This window comes from Ambystoma mexicanum, chromosome 9, assembly GCF_040938575.1.
Source record: "Ambystoma mexicanum isolate Mex_15411 chromosome 9, UKY_AmexF1_1, whole genome shotgun sequence".
Taxonomy (NCBI): Eukaryota; Metazoa; Chordata; class Amphibia; order Caudata; family Ambystomatidae; genus Ambystoma; species Ambystoma mexicanum.
Genome location: NC_090931.1, coordinates 953,672,939 through 953,697,226, shown reverse-complemented (window position 1 = coordinate 953,697,226; position 24,288 = coordinate 953,672,939). Strand labels below are relative to the sequence as shown.

The 24,288-nt window shown below is 44.4% G+C and overlaps 1 protein-coding gene across 9 annotated transcripts in view; it reads right to left on the bottom strand.

Moving 5' to 3' along the window:
• Positions 1-24,288, bottom strand: part of WIPF1 (WAS/WASL interacting protein family member 1) — a 906,211-nt gene that overhangs the window by 627,826 nt on the left and 254,097 nt on the right. The window contains exon 1 of one of the 9 annotated variants that reach the window (XM_069616148.1): positions 13,850-13,946. The exons of 6 other annotated variants lie outside the window; for them this stretch is intronic. The gene's annotated coding sequence lies outside the window, so the exon portion shown is untranslated. Of the gene's footprint in view, positions 1-7,535; positions 7,558-13,849; positions 13,947-24,288 lie in introns of those variants that run through there. 2 more of the 9 variants (XM_069616154.1, XM_069616151.1) reach the window with 2 other exon arrangements.

Below are 24,288 nucleotides of genomic sequence, written 5' to 3'. Positions count from 1 at the left end.
TCGGAATGCTATGATCTGGCTGGGAAGGATGTGCCCGCGGGTCTCAGGGCTCATTCTACCAGTGGTGGCTGTCAATTTTGCCCGGCAGAGGGGAGTCCCTGTCCTGGACATCTGCCAGGTTGCGACATGGGGCCTCTGTTCACGCTCGCTAAGCATTGCTGCTTGGATTCCCTTGCGGGCCAGGATGCTCGTTTTGGTAGTGCAGTTTTCTAGTCTAGGTGATGTCCTAGCTTCCTCCCTCCTCCAGATTTACGTAAATGCTTTGGGAATCTATCATAGAGGAGGAATCCATGGGAGGAAGGAATCCATTAGAAGAACAAATTAGGTACCCCTCTGTAATATTCTTTCTGATGGATGTTCCTAGCATGGAGTCTTCATTAATTTCCTTACATACCCCCAAGGCAGATAGCTAGTACACCATCGGTTCTACGGTCCATCAGCTTGCTAGGGTAATAGGGTGGAACTGAAGTCACGGGGCGCAACACCTCAATATGTACTGGCTCAGACGCCCTATCCAGTGTAGGGCGCATAGACACATCGGGCGGAGCCGAAGCAAAGCTGCGCCGGAAAGGTTTCAGAAGAACACCAGCACCGGGATAGGGATATCATAGATGAGCAATACGTGGAAGATACATCCATCAGAAAGGACATTCTCAGAAATCGGTTCATTTTAACCATGCCAAAAGAAGGACTGAAATGCAGCACTTGCAACTGTAGCTGCTGCCATAAGGAGGTCGCTGAAGTTCTCGACAACAGTGAGTGTTTGCCGAGGATGTGGTTGTCCACATCCTTGGCACTAAAGTGCTTGATTACTTTCAGCTCAAATAAATTACACATGAACAGTCATATTTCTACATAGCTCTTCTTACCAGAGTCGCACCACCACTTCTAACCAAGGTAGTTATAGCTGTGATTACCCAATTTAATGGGACACACTTCATCAACCTCAGAAGGATGACTCAATGAGATGGCCCTACTGTGATGCATCCCTGCAAGATAGGTTCTTGGACTCGAATCGCTGCACTAAGTGACCCCCCCGCCACCCACCCCAAAAAAAAGAGGGACACTGGTCCCATCACCCTTGAAATTTCAATGATATGTAGCTAAGAGAACTAACTTGATGCAATGGTTTTAAATGGCAGAATTATGCCTTCCAAGCAAGTTAAAAAAAAGTAGCTGTGTTTATTCCCTTCCAATAAACAGACCTGAACTTAAGAAGCATACTAAAAGAGAACTTCATTTGATTTTAATGGTGATCTTTGCAATCACTTCCTTTGTTCTTCTTGACACACAAAAGGCCACTTCAACATCCCCAGGTCTACTTGATGTTCCTGCATGAAGAATCCACGTTGGGAAAGGCTCTCCATCTTTTTGGTTTTAGCCTTACATACCATTGGACAATATCATAATTCCTCTTCAAGTTTACAGGGGTTCCTTGGCAACAATGTATTCCCAGTAACAATAGTTATTTAACAAGACTTATTTTACCAACGTGCATTAGGGTATGGTAGATATCAGCGTCAGCATGACCCTTAGGTCTTAGAAGACTGCACTTCCATTAGAAATGTTGCTTTGGACTTTAAAATGGCATACTTCACCAGAAGACTAACACTTTACAATGGATAAACCTTTGTCAACCTACCTTAGATTTGTTAAGCACAATTGTTTGCTATTTGGGAAGTCTTTGCTTCAACAATGTCTCTTGGTATTTGAGAAACCTTTTTTCCTCCAGCAGAAATCAGCACTGATAATCTCATTTGTCTCTTACTCTTTGATAAGACTGTTTCCCTGAATGGATTAATTCTCTCAATTCGTTACCAGAGTTGGCCGGGTGAACAAGACTATTAACCAGCTTATAGTGATGGTTCACGTTTTTCATTATGTTGTCTTTCAATGAGTCACTGGCGTAAGGCTATGGGTCCCAGAAAACCTCATTCGCACTGACCCTAGCTACTACTCACATTCCCCATCTGCAAGGGTACTGGACTTTGTCCCCCCTCCGCAGCACCTATGATCTCATTTCTTCCTTTGCAGTTTTCTGGGCACTTTGCATGTTTTCTCTCATCGGCTCCAGTCAGCCTGTCTCATCTCAACAGCTTTTCATACTTTTTCATCTCTCCATGGCGCTCAATAATTGCTCTCCAACCTCCTCTCACTCTCCATCAGATAGACTCTGGATATCACAGCTGTTCGGGTTATCGAAGTCTACATCCAACTCTCCCACTCAACTATTCCTTTGCTAGGTCTGCTTGTTCAGGCTTTGCTTCTATGCATGGACCCATGATTTGGTCTGCGTGTTCTGCTTTCTTTCTAGTGTCTTTATTCAGCAGCCTTTGTCAACATCAGTCAATGTCATAACATTTTCTGCAATTTTTCCTCCAGGTGCAACTGATATGGATGGCTTTCCTACTTCAAGGAAATGTGATTTTGGCTTTTAGATGCCAACAATCTATGCTCTGCATTCTTCTGTCTCTGTGAAGGGCTTGCAGGTTTGGTCATTTGGGGACTGAAATACATAACAAGTATGTATATTCCTTACACTGCTTCCCTGAGTGGGCTGACTTGCCACATTCTATAGCATTGATTTAGCTTGCATTACAACAAAGCATTGCAATCACAAAAAGGTAATTGGAACATGTGTTCCCTTTGAGTGCACTACGGTTCTAAGACTTTATGTCCTTGATGCTCTTGGACACATCCTACAGGGTCTGATACAGAGTTCACCCAGCCGTTGATTTTGCATGTGTGGCATAGAGCACTCAAGTGACCAGAAATATCTCGGTCTAGGCTGGGCTCAATGCCCCTGGTACGTTTCCATTGGTGGTGATTGTGATTAGAGTATTTCATGCCTGTGGTGCACTTGTGGAAGTTTTGGACACATCCTTCTATCCCTCTGCATCTTGAAGGACTGCAAATGTGTAGCTGGGGAGATGTCCTCCAGGACCAGTGTGTACACACTTGGTTGATACCCATCTTTCAAGATGCAATTGAGAGTTTGAGCTGAACTAGACGTCTGGTGCCATATTACAGATCTGACTCAACAGTAATCACCTAATAGAATAAGTCTCCAAAGACATTGAGACTCCCGTCCCCTGTACACCTTTGTCCTGAAACTACAGGCAACGTTTCAAATTCAAGATACAATATACTTCATTCATTAATCAAAAAACTAATTTCTTCATGAAGACACATTTTTTCACAACTTGCATTTCTTCAAAAAATCTTCTTTTAATTTTCAATTTCATGGGGTACGACCAACCCGACGAGTTTCGGGAGCGTATTGCCTTCTTCGGGGATTATCTACAACATCATTCAAAAACAATAGTTTTACAATCTCATCATCAGAAGTTAAGGTCAAGAAAATAACATTCAGTTGTATTTGTGTTATTAAGAAATGACCATCAGTATAGATTACCATGGATGTCCATACATGTCTATCCATGTCATTTCATGTGTTTTGATCTTCAATAAATGGATCTAATATTGGGTCAAGTGATATTATGCCTCATCAAATCAAGCATCTCCATGCAATGTGCACAATCCTCGGGTACCTGCAGAATCTATATACATTGATTAGTGCCCCTCTCACTTGCAATTCACAATCCTCTAACAGCCATTACTTCCCATTGTGAACCAACATGTGTTCAAGTGTTCCTATCTTAATTGAAAACTATTTGTCCTAACACCACACATAGTGTATATTCGTATCAAGTATCGTCAATTAGAGAAAGCAGGTATGGTTTACCTGAGTTTATCACTATCCAAATTAAGAATATCTAAAGAGAACATGAAAGAACAAAAGCGCAAATGGTATAACAGCATGAGGTCCGAATCCCACACCCACTGTGTGCGTGACTCATGAAAAACAAGGGGAGATAACTGTTCAACTGATGCCTGGTTAACAATATAAAAGTGTGGAAAAATGAGATAGAAAAAGTGAGCACGGATAGAAAGAAAGATTTAATTGTCATCAGACCATCTCGTCCTATGTTATAAAAACAAACCCAATGTATTTCACTATTAGAAAGGTTGGTGTGTCATTGCAGGATCAACTCGAAGGAAGTGTAGAATGCCTCTGCAGTAATTTGCGGTTTATAAAAGGACCGTAGCCTGCTTTTCTAATAATACGTGAAGCGTGTTGCCAGATGACCAGAACCAGCTAGGAAACAAAGAGAACAGATGGCTAATAATGCTTGCGAGTGTACCTAATGGGGATCTGCTCACAGCCATGTGTGAGAAACCCGACTTCGTTCTCACACCTACTCTCCTGGGATCATCTGTTCAGGTGGCCAGGGAAGGGCCATTGTTTTGGATCCCGACCCTGGAGGTGGACAAGCGAGGGAGGATTACCCGAGTGGAGGGTCACGGGGGATTGAGAGAAGAATACACAAGGGAGAGACATGGTATTCACCCTCTCCCCATTTGCCATTAGAATCCCATTTGCCATCAGAAACCCCTTCCACAGCCCTCATGGGATATTTGTAATCCCATTTCATCTCCCCCACCCAATTTCCAACAAATACTGGGAAGAAAAAGAGGAAGCCTAGAGTAGTGCGGATTACCCATAGAAACAACACGGGGAAAGGGCAACCTACTATAGAAACTCCTCAATTTGTTCCACTTATAGAGCCAGGCATGGTCAGGCATTTAATAATGATCACTTACACCAAACTCCACTTGACTATTTTCAGTACTGAAGGAAAGGCATGTCCTGTTAATTGAAGTATTGAAGGTCAGGCAAACCTAGCACTGACCACACACCTGTATCCCATTGATACAACACAGGTGTATAAAAGGAGACTGCTGAGAGAGCAGGCAGAGCAGCAGTTGGGAGAGCAGAAGGGAGGCTGTGTGGTTAAGTCCAGCTTGGGATCGCTTCTCAGTCCAATGTTTGTCAGTAGCAGAGAGCAAGCTGGGGGTGCTGTCTGGACCAGAAAAGTCAAGCTGCAGAGAGTGGCAGGAGCCGGAGAACAGTGTGCCGATACGCTAGCCCAGTGTCTGTGAGGGGCTGCAGCGTGGGAAGGGAGCAATGTCTCCAAGGAGCCGGAGTGAGTTTGCCTGCATCTGGCTGGTGGCGTTCAGTGGAATGCTTGTTCCCTTGGGACATGTGCCAGCCACAAGGACGTCTGAGGGGCAGTTGGTGAGACCCTGACCTCAACCCTGTGTAACCTGAACGCACTGCATGTCAATGCGATGCTGCCCTGTGAGTTTTGTGAAAGTCAATAAGAGAGAAACTCGGGAGTGTTTGTTTGACTGCAGCACAGCGAGAGAAAGGCACAAACTGTAAAGCGGCACGAAACGAAAAGCAAGTGACAGATTGCAAAGAGAAAGCAAGTGAATAGAGTGTAAAGTGACACCAAGCAGGAAAGCGAGAGAAAATAATCAGTTTGTGAACATAAAGTCCACTAGTGTCCATAGGAAGAGGGACATTGTGGGACTTGTAGTGAAGAGCCAAGTTATGCGAGAAAGCCAATGAGGTCTGGGACCCATGTAATAAAGAAGAAACACTTGAAACCCCAGCATTGCCTTGGCTAAAAGGAAGCCAGTAGTGTTTCACAGAAAGACTGAAATAAGAGGGACTTGAGCTTGGGGAAGGGAACCCTAAGAGGCCTAACAATTTTGACACTGAAAGAATTGAAGCTTGGGGAAGGTAACCCCCAAGAAGTTGAAAGAGAAACTGTGTTAGATTTCTTTTGTTGTGTTTGAGCTTGGACAAGTTGAAGCTTGGGCAAGGGAATCCCAAGGAACCAAAGATATTGAAAGTATTTGAGAATATTGCTAGGGCCCGGTCATTTTTGTGACATTAGCCAAGACACACCTGGTGAGAAGACCACCGGGAACCAGCCTTGGCATATATTTCTTTTTGAATCACTATTTTTCCTTTAATGGGACTTCTTACCACATTTTATCAGAGAGTGACGGCAAGCATAGGTTTAGAAACAGATGAATTTTGGTTTGGGGCTTTCAGACATCGATGGCCCTTAGAAACATCAGTTGAGGGAACCATCCCTGTAGAGTTGGGGGCAGTTAGGTATTGCCCCAACCACAGCATTTTAGTAAATAAAGGTTCTGAAACTTTAATACTTGAGTTTGTCTCACTGGATACCATGCCTGTCTCGCACATGTTAAAACCACACTTCTTTACATAAAAGACTAGCCGAAATGTATGGATTAATGCAGTATATCGAGTATAAATATCCAAAGAGATGTTAGACATAAAGTATCCCCAAACTGCCGGAGGTTCATGTATCAAAACCATGAATGGAATGTATGGTCTCCTTGCCATAATATGAATACTTGGGTGCTGGTAGGAGCCAACTAATGATTCTATAAATATTGCTGTGCAAGTACCATATTCAGATTGTACCTCATGTCTGCTAAATGCTAAGTATATATACGCAGATTTTCTAGTCAATTTATGGCACTTGGTAACCTGTCTTGGGACCCTGATGTAGCCATAAAACAGGCTAAGTAGGAGCGCCAGTGGTAATGGATATGTCATTCTATAGGGTATAGGGAAAGTAATCCAAGACAACTGAATGAAGAATCGACAAGTCAAGTTGGAACAAGATCCTACAAAAGTGATTGCAGAAATCATAGAACAGACATTGGACACAGCACTCAGGAATGAATGGATATCTGAAAAAATAAGGGCATTTTTAACTCAGAAATTCCCATGAACACAGATTCTTTTTTATGTGCTCCCTAAAATCCATAAGCTTGTAACCAATCCATCATTCCACCCCATTGTGGCGAGTACGGAAAGCCTTTTTGAACCTTTATCTCAATATGCGTACCGAGTCCTACAACCAAAAGTGAAAAATACAGAAACATATTCCAAAGATAAGACCCATTCCTTAAACTACATTGACCAGCTCTACCTTGTTCCACCTGAAATCATTCTGTTCATTATGTATGTCCAAAGCGTATACACATCCATCCCACATGGGGATGGACTGGAAGCAGTGCAGTGGATTTTGCTACAAACAAATTTATATTGGAACTATTGAATATTATTCTTTACAATATTTACTTAAGGTTTGAATCTACTTACTATCTCCAAGCTACAGGCACCACAATGGGTTCATCAATGGCACTAGCATATGCCAACACCTTTATGTTTTACCTAGAGATGAACCACATATTGAATAACCACATTTCGGGCAAACAAACCTCTGTGCTGGGAAAGGTGCACAGACAATGTATTTCGGTTCTGGATAGGCACCACTGAAGAATTTTGGGAGTTTCCCAACTCCATACATGACCAGATCAATTTCACATTAGAAATTGGGAACCCATCGATACATTTTCTAGATGCAGGAATAACTTTAACAGGAAAAGGATTTGAGACAGCGATGTTCAGGAAAGACACAGATGTGAACAGTATGCTACATCATTCTAGCTTTCACCCCAGATCAATGATTGACAGCCTACCATACAATCAATTTCTCAGACTTAAGTGTGTTTTATATGAACCATTAAATTTAGAAAACACATTCGATGAATTAACTGAAAGGTACAAATAGAGAGGTTACCCGGAGGAAGTCAGTGAAAGCTAAAACGAAGGCCTCATTGATGGACAGGAAAGATCTGTTAAAGAACAAGAAACAAGATTTAGAAATCCCCCTATTATATGAATCCAAATTTTCCCAAAAAATTACTCAAATTACATGAGTTATGAAGAAGAATGGAAACAATTTACATAATAACCCTCTGCTCTTGAAACTCTTTCCTAAAAAGGCCTATGTTGGCCTTCAAAAGAGGAACCAACTGTAGAGATAAATTGATTAAAGCAGAGTGTTTTAAGAGGAAATGCATGTTTCTGAGCAAACAAGAACAGGGTACCTTCCCCTGTCTAAATTGTGGCAGCTACAACAGCATAATAAAGGGGAATTACATTCAGCACCCACATTCGGGGAAAAAGATTAAACTGCGAGACTATGCAACCTGTGTCACATCTAATGTCATCTATGCAATTAAATGCCCATGCAGACTGTTGTACGTTGGTCAAACCACCCGAAAAGCAAGAGAACAGTGGATTGAACAAGTCTAATGTAAGAACATGGCATTTGAAATCTGCTGTAGCCAAACATTTCACAGAGCACGGACTCAATGTGGCAGAGGTGTTTTTATGGTTATGGAAGTGGTACACACCTCTCTAAGAGCCAGAGATATGCTGACGAGAAAGCTTTAGAGGGAAGCCTACTTGATAGATAAGCTTGATACTATAACCCCAAAGGGTATGAAAGAAGACTTTAGTCCAAATTGCTTTCTGTAGGAATGGAGAGAATTGCCTATGAATATCCCATGTATTGGTACCACCTGAGTTGGGGCAATCAGTTATGAGAAAAATTCCAGACTGAATGTTAGTAACACAATGTGATGGACTGCAATTATTGGATATTACTTTTTACGTACAATTTATTTTTTAGGGTTTGAATATTTGATTCATCCTTTTGTTGTATTCTGTACTCCTAACCAGGTTTCTCATTAGTGTTGATGAAATGGAGTATGAATGTTCCCCTTAACAAAATATATGGTGTTATGAAATAATAAATACTGGGAAGGAACAGAGTACCATAAGTAGATACCACAAATGTGTCGAAAAGATTTTTATGCAATCAGATTGTAAAGTATTTGGTGGAGCGATATTGTACCTATAGATCCGCAGTTGGTTATTGTGTTCGAGCAGCTTCATTCTAATGTACGTCCCATTGCACATTTAACTGGATTCTTGAACTATATAATGTGAACATGGTATGCGGATATAGAACGTCACTGACTGGAACTTTTTAGACAAACATTTAATCAGTTATTGTCCTTTATCTTGTGCAGGAGTTGAACTAGATTCTCCCATGTATTCATACATAGCATTTAGCAGACATGTGGCACGATCTGTATATGAGACTTGCCCAGCAATACTTATTGACACATTCGTTTGCTCTTCCGAGCACAGAAGTATTCATATTACGGCAAGAAGAGCATAAGTTCTGTTCATGTTTTTGATACATGAACTTCCGGGATATTGGGAATACTTTATCGTTAACATCTCTTTGGATATTAATACTTGATATATTGCATCAATCCATACATTTTCACTAGTGTATTATATGACTAAGTGTGATTCTAACAGGGCTGTGAGCAGATCCCCTTTGGGACACTGGCAAGCATTTTCCGTCCTTTCTCTCCGTTTCCTAGCTGGTCCAGTCAGCTGACAACACGCTTCATATAGAATTAGAATAGCCAGCTACAGTACGTTAATAAACTAAGTTACCACAGAGATATTCTACACTTCCTTGGAGTTGATCGAGCAACAGTACGCTGACTTTTCTAACCGTGGAATACTTTGGGTATGTTTTTTAACATAGGAGATGGTCTGATGGCGGTTAAAACTTTACTTCTATCCGTACTCACTTTTTAATGTCATTTTTCCACACTTTATGTTGACCAGGGATCAGCTGAACAGGTGTCTTCCGTTGTTTTTTATGCGTCCCGCACACATTGGGTTTGAGATGCGGACCTCGTGCTGTTCTAACACTTGCACTTTTGTTCTTTCATGTTCTCTTTACATCTTCTTAATTTGGCTAGAGATACACACTACTGAACCTGTTCACTACTGGACTGGTATTCAGGTAAAAAAACATTACCTGCTTTCTCCAAATGTCAATACTTTCTACGAATATACACTATGTATAGCCTTAGGATAGAGAGTTTTCAATTAAGGAGGACCAATTGGACATATGTTGGTTCCCAATGGGAAGTAATGGGTGATGGAGGTGCTTAACGATTTGATGAGGCATGCTATCACTTTACCCAACATAAGAGGCATTTATTGAAGATCACAACAGAGAAAATGGCATGGATAGACCTGTCTGGTAATCTATACTGACCATAGTTTCTTAATGACACAATACAAGTGCATGTTATTTTCTTGACTTTAAACTCTGATGAGATTGTAAAAGTATTGTTTTTGAATGATGTTGTAGATAACCCTTGAAGAAGGGAGAACACTCCCGCAAAGATTTGGGTTGGAAATCCCCATGAGATTGAGAATTAAAAGAAGAGTATTTGAATGAATACAAGTTGTGAAAAAATGTGTCTTTATGGAGAAACTTGGTTTTACATTAATATTGAACCTTGAATTGGAAAGGTTGCCTGTATTTTCAGGACAAAGGTGTGCAGGGGACGAGTGTCTCCATATCTTTGGGGATGTATTCTATTGTTTGATATTTTTCTGGCCACGTGACAGAACAGGTGTTCAATGCCTCCCCCAGCCCCCCCCCACCACCCACCAAGCACCCAGATATTTAGATATATTCCTTAAGGATTCAAAACAAATGTAATTAGGAGTGCACTGCATTGCCCTTGGTTAACAGTAATCACCTCAGTCATGTTGCAGGGTCCAATATACATATACATGGGGCCCCATTGTATGCTGGGGCCCCAATGCATGCCTGGGCCCCAATGCATGCTAGTGTAGTAATGACACGTCTCCACGTCAGCACAGTAGTGCTATGGTAAAGCTGTTCTCGTGGGCCTTGAATTCAAGGTCTTGGGGGCGACACATCTTGCAGTCTAATATTTGCAAGCATGGTGCATGCTGGGAGTTCCATAGCATTATGACTCTCAATATTACTAAGAAAACAAGCTCAGGATGCGGTGCTGTTGATCGTGTTAGATGTGGGTGAATTTAATTTGCACAAAAACAAATTGGGTATTTTTGTCACAAAATTCGTGAATTGCAAATGAACCCTTTTCACCCGAATTTTTCTCTGTAACAAAAAAGGAAAGGCATTCGATTTGTTAAAAAACGATTTCTGAATTTCTGAAGTTTTCAAAAACTTACCAAATAGCTTTTTTAGAAAAGCAATTCCTCAAAAAACTCAATTTATGACAAAAAGGAAGTGGTTCGTGAAATAATAGGAAAACCTTTGCCTCACTATGGCCGCTGTGCCCAGGAATGAAGAGGCCCCCATCTGCCGGCGCCCTGGTGTGCTGCATGACTCACAATGCGAACCTCAGACACCTGTTCCCACGTTTTTTACTCGGTTTCATGAAGGGTGCATGAAGGACGGGCCGCACAACTGCATTCCTGTCATTGCTGCAGCATGCGAATGAAATTCCATGTGCTACATAACTTGGTCATAGTTCGGGTACTTGAAGGGTTGTATACACTTCTGTGCCTCTTGCTGTAGTGTCACTGATTGCTCTGGTCGGCAATCCATGCACTTCTGCAAGTAGTGGGCTTTTTTAACACGAAAAAGATCTGCATTTGTGCCGGGGGTTGTCGATGAGGTGGGCGTCCCCGGGGACCCCCTCCCCGCCCCCTCTGCCCTTTCTCCACATCACCTTCTTGGCACGCTTGTAGGCTATACAATGCCAAAGCAGAACTGTAATAACGTGTAACGTGGAAAGCGATTTGCTCATTTTCAGCAACCTGAACTGCAATTTAGCTACTACACGGGTCCAATACCAATTTCATTTTGCGCGGAAAACAAATGGCTCTTGGCACCTCCATTTTCAGGGAGCAATACTAACAATAGAGGGCCCATGATATCATGGCACTGAAAACGAGTTTTGAGCGTGCCGCCAGTTTTTGCATACAATTTCTCCCCACCCATAACCAGTCCTTCTGCACACATGCCCTCGGAATAGGCACACCTGGGGCTTTGCATATTCTCTGCTGTGCGCTGCACCGCCGTCCTCACCTATCAAAGGCCTACGTCACACGTAGACAATGCACACTCTAAACACGGTAAGCGGCACTTGCAAAGGTGAACATTAGGAAAAACGTGGGTTCCATTCATGCCAACGATAAATCCTTTGAAGGGCACCTTCCTGGCACATTCATGAATGGAATGCTACCTCTTTCGCAGTAGATTTGGAAATCAAAAACCCATTTACACTTTCTAGAGAACAATTGGCGGGAGCACTTTTTAAAGTGACACACCAGGGCGGTTAAGATGCTGCTGGCATGCCAGCTGCTGATGCCTTCCAGCAAGTGTAAAGGGGGTGTCATGTACATGAATACTAATAAGTTAAATAATGAACCAAGTGGACGGCGGGCCCATCTGGGTACAAGCCCCCTAACACCTACTTGCAAAACACAGACAACTGTTCGAAAGTGAGACGTTCAGAAGAGCCGACGTTCATGGCAGAGTCCATGCGCGTAAAATGTAAACACATCTGGGAGCTGTCCCCTGCAAGATGGAAATCCGTCACGCGATTAGCCTTTTACTCTGGCGGTCCAGAGGCCTTTCAAGGTGGAAGAATCATGAAAGCAGGACTAGCAACGCTACAGCAAAGCAGTGCTTTTGGGTTTCATGCGGATTGGCTAGCTCTGTCCTCCACATTCACAGGTCATCGATCTCGGGAATAAGTGGACGCGCTGATCAGTGGAGCTGGTGCCTTCTCTGAACTTGGGCTGGACTTTATTACACCAACGAAGCAAGCGTCAGAGCAGCCGCCGGTGTACTTATTAGACCCTGACAGGGCAACACAGCAGAAGGTACCCCAGCCAGTAACATGATCAAATCTAGCATTTATTGTCGCATTTCTATATCCACTTATTTGGATAAGCGCATGTACTTTTTCTAATTATAAATCCTTCACAAACTATCAGCCATGCAAAGCTACTTACCACTGGCTAGCTCTCAGAAAGGCCTAAGAAGGGTTGAGCCATCAAACGTCAATACTTTGGCCTCATTACACAGATGGCGGTAAGGGCACCTGTGCCGGTAATCCCTTACCGCCCTACTACGAGGTCCCTCAGCGGGTCCCGTCCTTAACGTGTGGTCAGACCACATGTTAAGGACGGGACCTGCTGAGGGACTTCAGAGCAAATAACGGTACCGCTAATTGCGCTACCGTTATTTGCTCCTTTCCCATTGAGCCCTATGGGGGCGCAAATAGGAATGGGGAAGGGCCATGGTGAATGGGGAATGGGGAATTACCGCCCCCGCCAACCTTGGAATGGGGCGGTAATTCCGCCATTCACCATGCCGGAGTCCAGGGCAACCATGGCGCTACTAGCGCCATGGTTACCGCCATCCGTGTAATGAGGTCCTATCTGTTTATAGACTGGTCTCGCAACAGCAGCCATCGAAATAACTCATCAAGTGAGAAAGCTCGCAGGAAACCGCGCACTGGACAACTAGGAGAGGGGTCAAGGGGCAATATGCAAGAGTGGCGATTTAGGAATCTTGGTTATTTACCACCATAGCACGGAAACACAGAAAGCCCCCCAAAATCCCTCACAAAACGGGTTTAGGTTTCCGTGCTCGTGCAATTCAAAAAACAAAACGAGTTCCGTTGAAAAATACAGGCTTTAAACTGCGCATTTCGAGCAGCAAGGATTTAAAAGAACCGTTCGCTCACAAACATAACGAATAATTCTGCAGAGCCAAACCCTATCTGTGAAATTCCCCAAAACACGCATGATTGCACACAGCGTTCCCTTTTTCGTGAAGGCTCAACGCACAGGTAGCATGTACCCATTCCCGGGATTGCGAATACCCCTTAGAGAGTGCATTACTTCCGTCAAATAACTAGTGGCCAACTCTGGAAAGAAGCTTCACATAAAGCACGCGGGCTGCGTAGAAGCTTCCAGCGAGCCGCGTTTGAGCTTCACGAAGCAGCCGCGCTGCCGAGGCTCTCGTCGGGCACCACGAATGGACCCTACCCTGGCAACTTGTGGTTAGTGGGGAGAGCCAGGCCCAGGGAAACAAGGAACAGCCGTCTCACCGACAACAAAATCTTACACAAACACAATCCCGCATCGTTTGCACAGCTTTGAGCAAACACGAGGCCGGTTTGGAATTTAGAAAAAGCCGTTTAAAATAATACTAACCTGTTTTTTCAGTCTGCTCGTCAGCACCAAGATGTGCAGTTCCTCTAAATCCGTCCCCAGCAGCTCATTTCCTGTAATGCGCATGTGACAGCTCACTTCCTCAATGCAATTCTTTATGTTTTTTTTTTGTTGGTTCCAGCACTCGTCAGCTAACGAAGAGTACTCTAAATCTTGAATTCGAGACCGTGTCCTATAGTTCAGTAGTTACACGAAGCCCCCAACCCGGAAAACACTGCATTACCCCCGCCCCTTTTCCTCATCCCAATACTTATCTAAGAGGCACCATGCAGCCTTCCCAAGAAGACCACATTACAAATTCTTGTTCTGCCTCCTCTCCTCTCCTCCCGAAGATACACAACCCTCAGAATCCCCCAATCCCCTAGTTAAAAAATGTAGGATGTTCCAAAAATCTTCCTACAGCCTGGCTTTTGGGGAGCAACAGTTCCGGTTTCATTCGCAGTATCCGGGTGTGCAGCATGGCAGGGAGCAGGATGAAGAAACTACGAGAGACAACTGCTGGGCAAGGGGCAAACGGTAGTCGGAGCTTCCACTACAGCTCACTGAAGCGTTCACCGGGGGCGGGTAAAGCATTGCCTGTGGCTGAGGCTGGAGAGTAGTTCCGAGACCAGCAGTAAGATAAGGTGGATCGAGGAGAAAGATGAGCAGGGGGCTAAAGGGCCAGCTCAAATTCAAAAGCAACCATCTGGGCCACCAGATTCAATCCCAGAGTTTTGAGGGTGGGCAAGATAAAAAAAAGAGTAGCAGCTGTGGATAAAACACTTTGTCTTACCCAAGTACCCTGTATTGGCAGAGGGGGGGGGCTGGAGAAAGCTCAAAGACCCTTCCTATAGATGGGGGTGGAGGATGTGCATGGGACGGGGTGCGGGCGATAGCTTTGTAAACTTTTAGTGAAGGGAACTGGCAGACATCTAGCGGAGGGGTGAAGATAGGGGCTGCGCGTAGGTACCCAGGATGGGATGCAAATCCTCTCCAGAACACAGAAGGGTTACATTGTTGTAATCTTGCGGTCATGGATCGAGAAGAGCTTGTTAAATATGAGGAGGGAGAAGCGCAAGCACGGCGTGAATACGGAGTCCCAGACCACTGTGAAAGAAATCCCAAAGAGAAAGAGCCCGAAGGGCAAGCCTCATAAGAAAAGATACTCTAATGCGCCTTCAGAAAAAGTAAAAAAGGATCTTAAACGTGCATTGCAAGAACAAATGGTGGTCAAAGGTGGAGAAGATCTCCTTCATCCTCCTCATCATCTTTGTCCTCTTCTTCAGACACCTCTCCTTTGACGTCTTCTTCTCTGTCCTCCAACTCAGAGTAGGATTGGTGATCACCAAGAGGAAATACTTGGATCAAGAAGATGTTAGATCCAAATCCAAGTAGTTTATGGGGTTCTCAGGAGAAGCTGCAGCCAAACATTTGCTCTAAAAACCTTCAAAGGGAAGAAGGTTTTCAAGGATTCCCTGGAGGAAAAGGTTCACAAGAAATTTAAAGATCTTGAGTGGGACTTTGTTATTAATGCAACATAAAAAAAGTCTTTGTTGTCATGATGGTGTAAGTGATTTGTTTAAAATATATATATTTCGGAGAGAGCTTGAGTACACATTTTGTATTTCCTGCAAGTGCTGGGTTTATGCCAAAGGGGCGCGCAGTGGAGCGCAACATATATTAACATCCCTGATCACCCATAGAGGTAATTTTTGCCATCTCGGTGGTGCTACCGTTGGAGAGTTTGTTTTCCTAAAAGTGAGTGTTGAGCAAATCACTAATGGTTATATATTCGTTCTTTGGCTTTTTGCTTTGCAGTTTGGACCATGTTCTGTCGGAGAGAATCCTTGCCTTGGGTGAAAAATTAATGTCCACGAGAGACTAGTGACTGTGCAGTACAGTGTGACTACCAGTTTTGCTCCTGATGAATGTTCAGCACTTTGTAGGCCGTAGAACACAAACATCTTATGTTGAGCAAAGGAATATGGAGTAGTGACATACTCATCTGGTTATAAGTGTCATTTATGCTGAGAAGTGTGGGAAAGTACCAACTGGGCATTGTGCTCCCAGGATTGGTATGTGGCTGAGTCAATTGGTGGTGGGTCACGCACAATCAAGGTGGTGGGATTATTTGGAGTCATTTGAGTGCAGTTTTAAAGAATGCGCCTATAAAAATTGTTTTATGTGGTTAAAAAAAGCAGCATATATATTTGTATCCGAATAAGTGTATGTATATTTATTTCTTGAAACAAGATACGTTTCCAATCTGCAAAAATCTAAAGTGACCCAGCCCATGCTTGTGGTGACACCAACAAAGAGCAAAGCCAAGAGGATAGCTACAAACTCTAGAAAAGAATGCAAGAAAAAATGAGTTCCCAGTAACTAAGAATCCTGAGGAATCTACTCCATAATATTTATGCTGCTGAAATCCTCAGGAAAGTTCAGAGTAGTGTTATACCCCAAAGCCCTGAAAAAGAAGTTCACATGCAAAAATAATTTTATAATGGAAACAGTGCAAAGGCTCTTGTCCTTTATTAACAGGGTAGAGTGGCTGGTGTCAAGAAACCTTCAAGATGTCTACTACTATGAGCTGATCAGCTCATAGGATCAGAAGTTCATCTGATTTGAAATCAGAGAGGGGCACTTACAGTTCAAATTCTTACTGTGTGAACCAAGGACAGCTCTCGGGGTCTTTGCAAAGCTGATTGGCACAGTATTAGGAATTCTACATTTGGTGGGCATGCAGGTTTAAAGATGGAAACAAACTATTGGCAGCAGCTGTTCAGGAGAAGACGTTGCATCTCCCTCAGAGGTGTGCAGAAGCCAGAGGCAAGAGCCAGTGTGGCAGAGCAAAGAGGCTTGCCAGTGGAGAGGGAAAGTAACTTTGCACGAGCAGAAGGTGCTGCAGAGACGCCAGAAACGACAGGAAGGAAGATCCCTGGGTGTTTGGCAGCTGGAGGAAGCAGAGTTACCCTCACCAGGGCCTAATGGAAAGTGAAGCCAGAGAGACCTCAAAAGAGTCCAGAGTGGAAAGCAGGCGGCAAAGATACGCCGCGTATGTGCGGGCAGGACTGAAGACGCCACACAGAGCCAGTGAGTCAGCCCAAACAAAGTGCGGACCCCAGGGCATTTCGGTTACAGTGCCGAACACTGTCAGAACATTGTAAAGCTGCACAGACAGAAACAATAAGAAGATTATCTGAGAGTCAAAACGCCAGAGCACAAACATGACCAACAATATATGAGTGCATGGAATGCAGGTATTTGAAAAAGTTAAAGCAAGCATTGAAACAACTAGATATACCGAACCAAGGAAGATATATGCAATTTTGGAGGTAAAGAGAAACTATTATATATGTATGGAAATAAGAAGTCATAGCAGGAGAGGGTAACAGGCAGTTGGAAGTGCATAGTAAACCCTGGCACGGGAGTATACCAACAATTGCAAACCTACAAAAAGTCCCATGAAAAGACTGTTTGTTGAATAAAGATTGTGGAAGTAAAAGAGGAACTGTTGCTTGTGAATATAATAAATCCTGGCAAGGGACCTTACCAGGCAGTTTTAAGAAGTCCTGGTAAAGTATACCAAGCAATCGAAAGTGCATAAAGCGTCCTGGCAGGGGAGTATACCAGGCAGTGGCAGAATCTACAAGAACTCTAGAGAAAGTACCATGTTTGGTGAGAAAGGAACTGCCAGACCAAAAGTCACTGATGTTGGAGAAGAATACAGGGGAAAGGGGGGGCAGGGGGGTACGACCTCTGGGACCAAAGCAGAATAAATATTAAAATAAATGAATCAAAGCAATAAACCGTGGTAGTGCAGCCAGCAAGTGGCAGGTGAAAGTTAGCCAGATAAGGTATATCACAGATACAGAACCCTAGTGCAAGGGGTGGCCTGGTGGCAGTGCAGGAGGGTTATGATAATGTTAAAGGATATTTGTACCATGCACTATCACCACCGGAGTGGTCCCCTAGAGCTCTGGCGGCTCTGAAAAAAGGGAAGGGGGGGTGAGTTAGTGTGAATAAGCTGAAAAAGTGAAAGAGAGCAGTTATGTGCTGTTGGCAGCCTCAGCCCAGTGGGTCAGTTGGCTGGGCTTATGGCGTTATACAGTCGGTAATCGTCGTCTGCTGTTGTGCAAGTCTGTGTGGGGTTTGTTTTGTTGGTGCAGTGTAGTGAAGTTTGTGCAGATTGTTGCATTTTAGGCTTGTGGTTGTGTTTGGTTAGAGTTTGAGAGGTGTATGCAGAGGAGTTAAATTGTTAGTGGATTGGCTAATTGGCATTGCTGTTCTTGCAATTATGTCTAGGTGTGATGCTTGCTATCACTCACTATTCCATCTGAGTGTGGCACTTGCTAATCTTCAATATCCTGTCTAGATGTGAGGCAGGCTAGTGATCACGATTCCATCTTAGTGTGGCACTTGTTACCATTCACAGTTCCATTTAAGTGTGGCGCATGCTAGCATTTACATTTCTATCTAGATGTGATGCAGGCTAAAGTTCAGAATTCCATCTAAGTGAAGCGCATGCTAACATTCACATTTCTATCTAGATGTGGCACAGGCTAAAGTTGAGAATTTCATCTAAGTGTGGCACATGCTAACATCGTTACATCTGTCTAAATGTGAGGCAGGCTAACTGTGATGTTGGAAATGCATTGGAGGGACAGGGCCTCCATGTCCTTGTCCTGTAGTCCTTTTTCATTTGTGTTCTGTATTGTTTTCTGCCCAGGAGTCCATGTGGGACTCCTGGCAATGCAGCTCTTCCTCTTTTTGGTTTGGTGTACAGACCCATGGGATACCCTGATGGCACCCATGGGTGGGAGTGCAACCCTGTGCCCCTAGTGTATGTTTTTGGGCACCTGTGTGTGGTCCACAGAGCAGGGTATGGGCTAGTGGCAGCTCCATGATGAATTTGACAGGTGCTCTGAGTATCCTCCATTTTGGGATACTCACGCCCTGCCATTGGAATCAGTCGATTCCTGATAGGAAACAGGATGGCCCCTGTGGCCTCTTGCTTTCTATTGCCTGTTACCTTGTTTTCTCAAAGTCCTGGGAAGCACTGACTCTGTCCCTTTCCCCTGACTGGCTGTTGGGTGGAAGTTCCATATATGGTGTTGTTGTGAAGTGCCGACCAGCCTGGCTGGAGCCTTCCCAACAACCGTATGTTGTGGGTACACCTGTAGGTGGGACCTGGGTGAATGGAGTGTGTGACCAATATGCACTTCTTGTTCTGGATGTCTAGTTTCTGGTGTTTGACAGAATGGGCCTCATTATACGGATGGCGGTAATGGTTAACGGCCACCGTTAATGGTAACGGTGACCGTTAACCATTACCGCCTTACTACGAGGTCCCTTAGCGGGTTGGTGCTTTAACGCCTGCTTTTTGCAGGCGTTAAAAACCAACCCGCTAAGGGACCTCGGAGCTAATTACGGCACCGCAAAATTGCGGTGCCGTAATTAGCGCCTTCCCCATTCCCATAGAGCCCTATGGGGCAGAAATGGGAATGGGGAAGGGCAATGGCGGAAGGGGGATTTACCGCCCCTCCAACCTTGGAATGGGGCGGTAAATCCCCTTTCCGCCAAGGCGGTGCCGGTATTTTACCGGCATGAGCCATGGCGCTAATAGCGCCATGGCTCACCGCCTACCGTGTAATGAGGTCCAATGACTGAGACAGCCTTGCCCGAAACTGGTATGAAAACAGGATGGAGTGTTGAGTGGCTGGGTACTTGTCCCAATACACATAACTTGTTGTGAGTGTCTGGAGAGAAGTGAATGGCCTGAATGCCCTATGCACCTGATTGCCTGCCTGCATGAATGCCCTTCTGACCGGTTGGATGCCCGAGTGTTACCCGCAGAATGAATGGGAGATCAACTAGTATATCTAGGAGCCTCTCACTGCTAAAATTCGTGTTCAGAAGCTGAAGAGAAACTGGAGTTGAAACTGAAGCTTAACCTTGAAGCCCTGCTGGAAGAGAAGTCTTGCTGCTGGTCTACATCGACGATCTGAAACCTGCTGTGTCTCCAAGGACTGACCCAGAGAGGACCTGGTTAGGCGCCCTCTTCCCGAGCTACGAGGGACCATCGTGCACCAGCTGATCTTTGCCAAAGCTCTCTGGTAGACAGACCTATGACAGGCTGCCAACCGGAGACGGGGACCGCTGCAGAATCACAAGGAGAAGTGCCCGGACACTGTTGTCCATCACCGTCACCAACAACCATCGCCGACCGGAGCCGCCGTGCTCCCTTTGCCTAAGTACAATTTGATCCAAGGACGCTCTCGCCTGCACCGTCGACCGCTTTGTCCCGCCGGAGAAAGTCGAGGCCCCGTACGCACCGAGGAGCATCCGCTGGTGGGTTTCCCACCACCCGACGACCATAGAGATGCCGGACGACTCTACGCCCTTGCTGGGCCACAGTTCTTCACAATCTCTTTGCGGTCCTGAACTATCGTCATCGAGGTGCCCCGCATGCCTCTTCCTTGCAGGACGCCAATGCCCCGCCGTCGCCGAGCACCACTAGGAATGAAGCTGCCACCTCCCAGTCGTCGTTCACCCCTTTTTCCTCATGGGATCTCGACGATCCGTGGCTCCGGCCTTAAAGGGAGCTGCTCAAGAAGGATCCGTCACAGACCTGATGACAAACTCTGCTATTCCAGGTACATTGGGGTTGTAGAACTATCTTAGAAGGAAATAAGACTTCTAGAACAATATATGGACTCATCGTGTGATATATCTTTACTTAACAGGTTGCCCAGGAGGGGAGGATCTCCACACAGAACTGTGTCTAACGGTAGAGGCCAGTATTCTGCCAATTGTTCTAACCAACTGCTTTCCTCCCAAGTCTATTGTTGGTTACCTCTATTAATTGATTTGTGTGACTTTTAACCAGAGTACAGTTGATGCATTTTAATGTAAACTAATAATAATTGTGGTACCACTTAGAATTGTATATATTTGCCATTGTAGATTCACTGAGCACAAAGTGAGTTATTGTGATTGTGAAAATAACCTTGACCTTAACTAAATAAAGACTGTTTTAACATGACAGTGTGTGGACATTCCTTTGTGGGGTCATGGGGACTACACTGTACTCAAGAACCAGCCCGCATCACCTCCTGAGAAGCTAGGCCTCGATTGCTCGACCAGCGCTTGTCAATCTGGAAAAGTGAATACTCTTCATTTGAATGACAGACGTAACTTGATGGCCGTAGGCCAACCGTTTTATGCACCGAATTCTAGAAATATAGACTGCTATGCTTGACCAACAAGCAGCCATTTTAAACGTAGCAAGAATCGCCATTTTGCTTGTTAACCATTGCTCATTGCTTTCTGTCTAAACTGCTTTGCAGCTTGCAATTCTTGCGAATTTTGCTTACTCTGCTCAACTGTTAACATTGTTGTCTGCATATGAAAGGACAAGGTCGCGGGACTGAGGAGTTTGTTCAAACTCCTCAGAAAGGAATGCCCATGCTCCCTCTCTGTAGCCTTGGGAGAGAGCTGCAGGGCATTTAATCACTTCACAGCTGCCAGCCAGTCTTGTACGATGGTAGAATATGTTAGAATGAAACAGCTAAAGGCTTGAATTATGCTCTTCCTACGGCCCCCTTCGCAAAACCCTTTAGAGCGTGTCGGCTCCCAGGACACGAATAGTACCTCATAGATAGCAAAGTATGGAATGTGGCTCTTCCCCCGTGTGCAGCTTGCTTCCAAGAACAGAACCACCGTGTTCTGTTCAACAACTAAAAGATGCCTCCGCACTTTCTAAATTGCACATTGTTACTAGAATAGCCATCGAAAGTGTCATAATTGTCATACCCGTCGGAAATGTCCACCATCATCCCAAGTTCAAAGACGCTAACCAAAGGGGGTGTTAAACATGACATTGCTGATTGTATGATATGCATTTTGTATATATGTAACTGATGTACGTAATTCGCTCTCTTGCGTCCCTCGAGGTCTAGTAAACTCACGTCGCGGGGCGTGAGACCAGAATTGACCAATTGAGACTATTCTTGCATGCAATAAACCCTAGCATTGGGAATTTGAACCTCGTGTATGGCGCATCTTTTCGTGTATGGTTATTGCCTTGTTTCCATAGCACGAGGGACCCCTAGAGGCCCCTTTCACGCTAACCTATAGAGAATCTTGGCTGCGGTCCTCTGTGCCTCTCCTCTGCCATATAGAGAGCAGGAGTAAAGACACCCCCGCCAAGTCTTTACACTAATCTTCACTGTTCTCTCTAGGTGTGGCACTAGTTAACATTGGCAAGTATGTTAGTATGTAATGCAAGGCAACATTTACAGTCCAGCCATGAATAGGTTTAGGCTGGTAGTCCCAAATCTCTCTAAGTATGCATGGTGTAAGTCTATGGCAGTCTACATTATGGAAAGGTAAGGTAGAGTGGTGGGGGCTTTCTGGATTAGAGTAATTGCTCTACACCCTACCCATGCCACACTTACAGTTTTTGTTGGTGTCTATTCACTGCTGGCTTCAATGGTTTCCCCTGTGGACACCTGCTGACGCACCTTGGCGCCGCCACTGTATGAGCCGCCCTTGGCCTTGGGGCCCTTAGCGGCTGGGGCTGCGATGGGCCGAGGGCTGCCCTGGGAGGGTTCATGATATGGGGGGGTAGTAATCAGGATGCAGGGGAGGGTTGGGAGGTGGGATTGGGCTGGGGAAGGAAGGGGACATGGGGAAGAAGAGTGGAGAGCCGAGCGCGCTAGATCACCATCTTTTTACAGTGCTAAACACTATTTGTGTGGCATCTGGGGCATGGCCCTGGGGAACACCTCACCTTGGACTGCTTCCTGCTTTGCAATGGCCGAATGACAGAGGGTGGCCAGGTAAACGATGCCAAGAGTAGAAAAAGATTAACACAGGAGAAAGGGGGCAAAGGCAGAGGCAAAGGGAAAGGACTTGAGGTGCTTCTAGAACCGGAGATTGTTTTCCTCAAGTTTCAAAGTGGCTGGGAGGCTGTTCCAAAGGGAGGCACGAGCAGAAGAAAGATCTACCCACAGCTCATTTCTTTGTAAAACGACTACCACTGAGGGAGTTCGAAGTAGAGGAGCAAAGGGCTCGAGTGGGGCGGTATTTACGGAGGAATAGTTGAAGGTATTTTGGCCCCAGGCCCCAGAAAGCCTTGTGGACAATGCAGAGGATTTTAAATTTACTCCTCACATCCACAGGAAGCCAATGGAGGGATTTTTGTGAATTTTGTGTTCAGTTAAGAAGAAACATTTTGAAGAAGAAATTACGAGGCTAAGCAGCTTGTTCCCAACAGGATTGTTGTGGGCCAAGAAAAAGGCACAAACAACTGGTAGACCAAGAAACATTGACATACCATTGAAGAATCCAGGGTAAGGGAACCACCCCCTGGAACCAATTTTCTGTTACATTTCTGTTGGGGCTGTTCTATTTTCTTTTATGAATACTTTTTTCAAACACCAGGTTAAAGACATTTCCCTTCTTCCTTTATTATTTGGTTTATAGTGTGAGTGTCAGGATAGAACATTTGTACACAAGGACGGCTTTGATTTATGACAGCCTGACATAGACAAATCCTTTGTTTTGGGTTTTAGGTAGGGAAATTCTTCATAGAGCAGGGTCATAGAGGCATTTCCCAACCTGTATATGTTAATAAAAGTCTGTGTCCGGCTTTCATTTCCAACTCCTCACAATGTGAATGCTATGAATGCTTAGGATATGTTTCTCGGTTATATGATATTCATGTGCTCCCTCTACTGTCATAGATGAAGTCTTTTTTAATATCACCATCACACACACACACACACATCAATTACTGGCTGGCAAAGGCCCACCCAGTGAGATGTACACGTTGCCTCGCAGATGCCCAAGCACCTCATTAGGACATAGTAACTCCCTCCAGGGTAACAACATTGTCCCTTAGTGAGACATTCAAGCACTCACCTTAGAAATTCAAAAGTTCCTATCAGTAAGCTACAAATTCAGCTAATTCTTTTTTGTTTTGTTGGTTTATTTCAAACCTTTAAGAATTGAAAAATTAAAATTAAAATAAAATTAAATAGAGAAACCATCCATATCCTCATATTCAACAGTTAAAATAGCCGAGAATACTTCAACATGCAACAGATCACAAAAAAGAAGAAACATTTAAAACCGAAAAAAGGAGAAAATCACAAAGAAATTAAACACCCCCATTTCCAATAAAAAGAGGAAAAGCATAAATGAGAAAATCAAATAGGCTATTAAACCCCTCTCACCAACCCCGTTGTTGTACAGACTTCTGGGTTCACAATATTTGACTCTGTCTATAGCATGACATCAGTGCTAACACTCCAAAGGTATTCCATTGAGGAATTTTATCAACGCAAAAACCATTGGGTGTCTTTGTCCCCTCAGGAATTTTAACCACCAGTCGTCTATCCCCAATGGTGGTGCAGGTGCAATTAAGGAACCCGAGA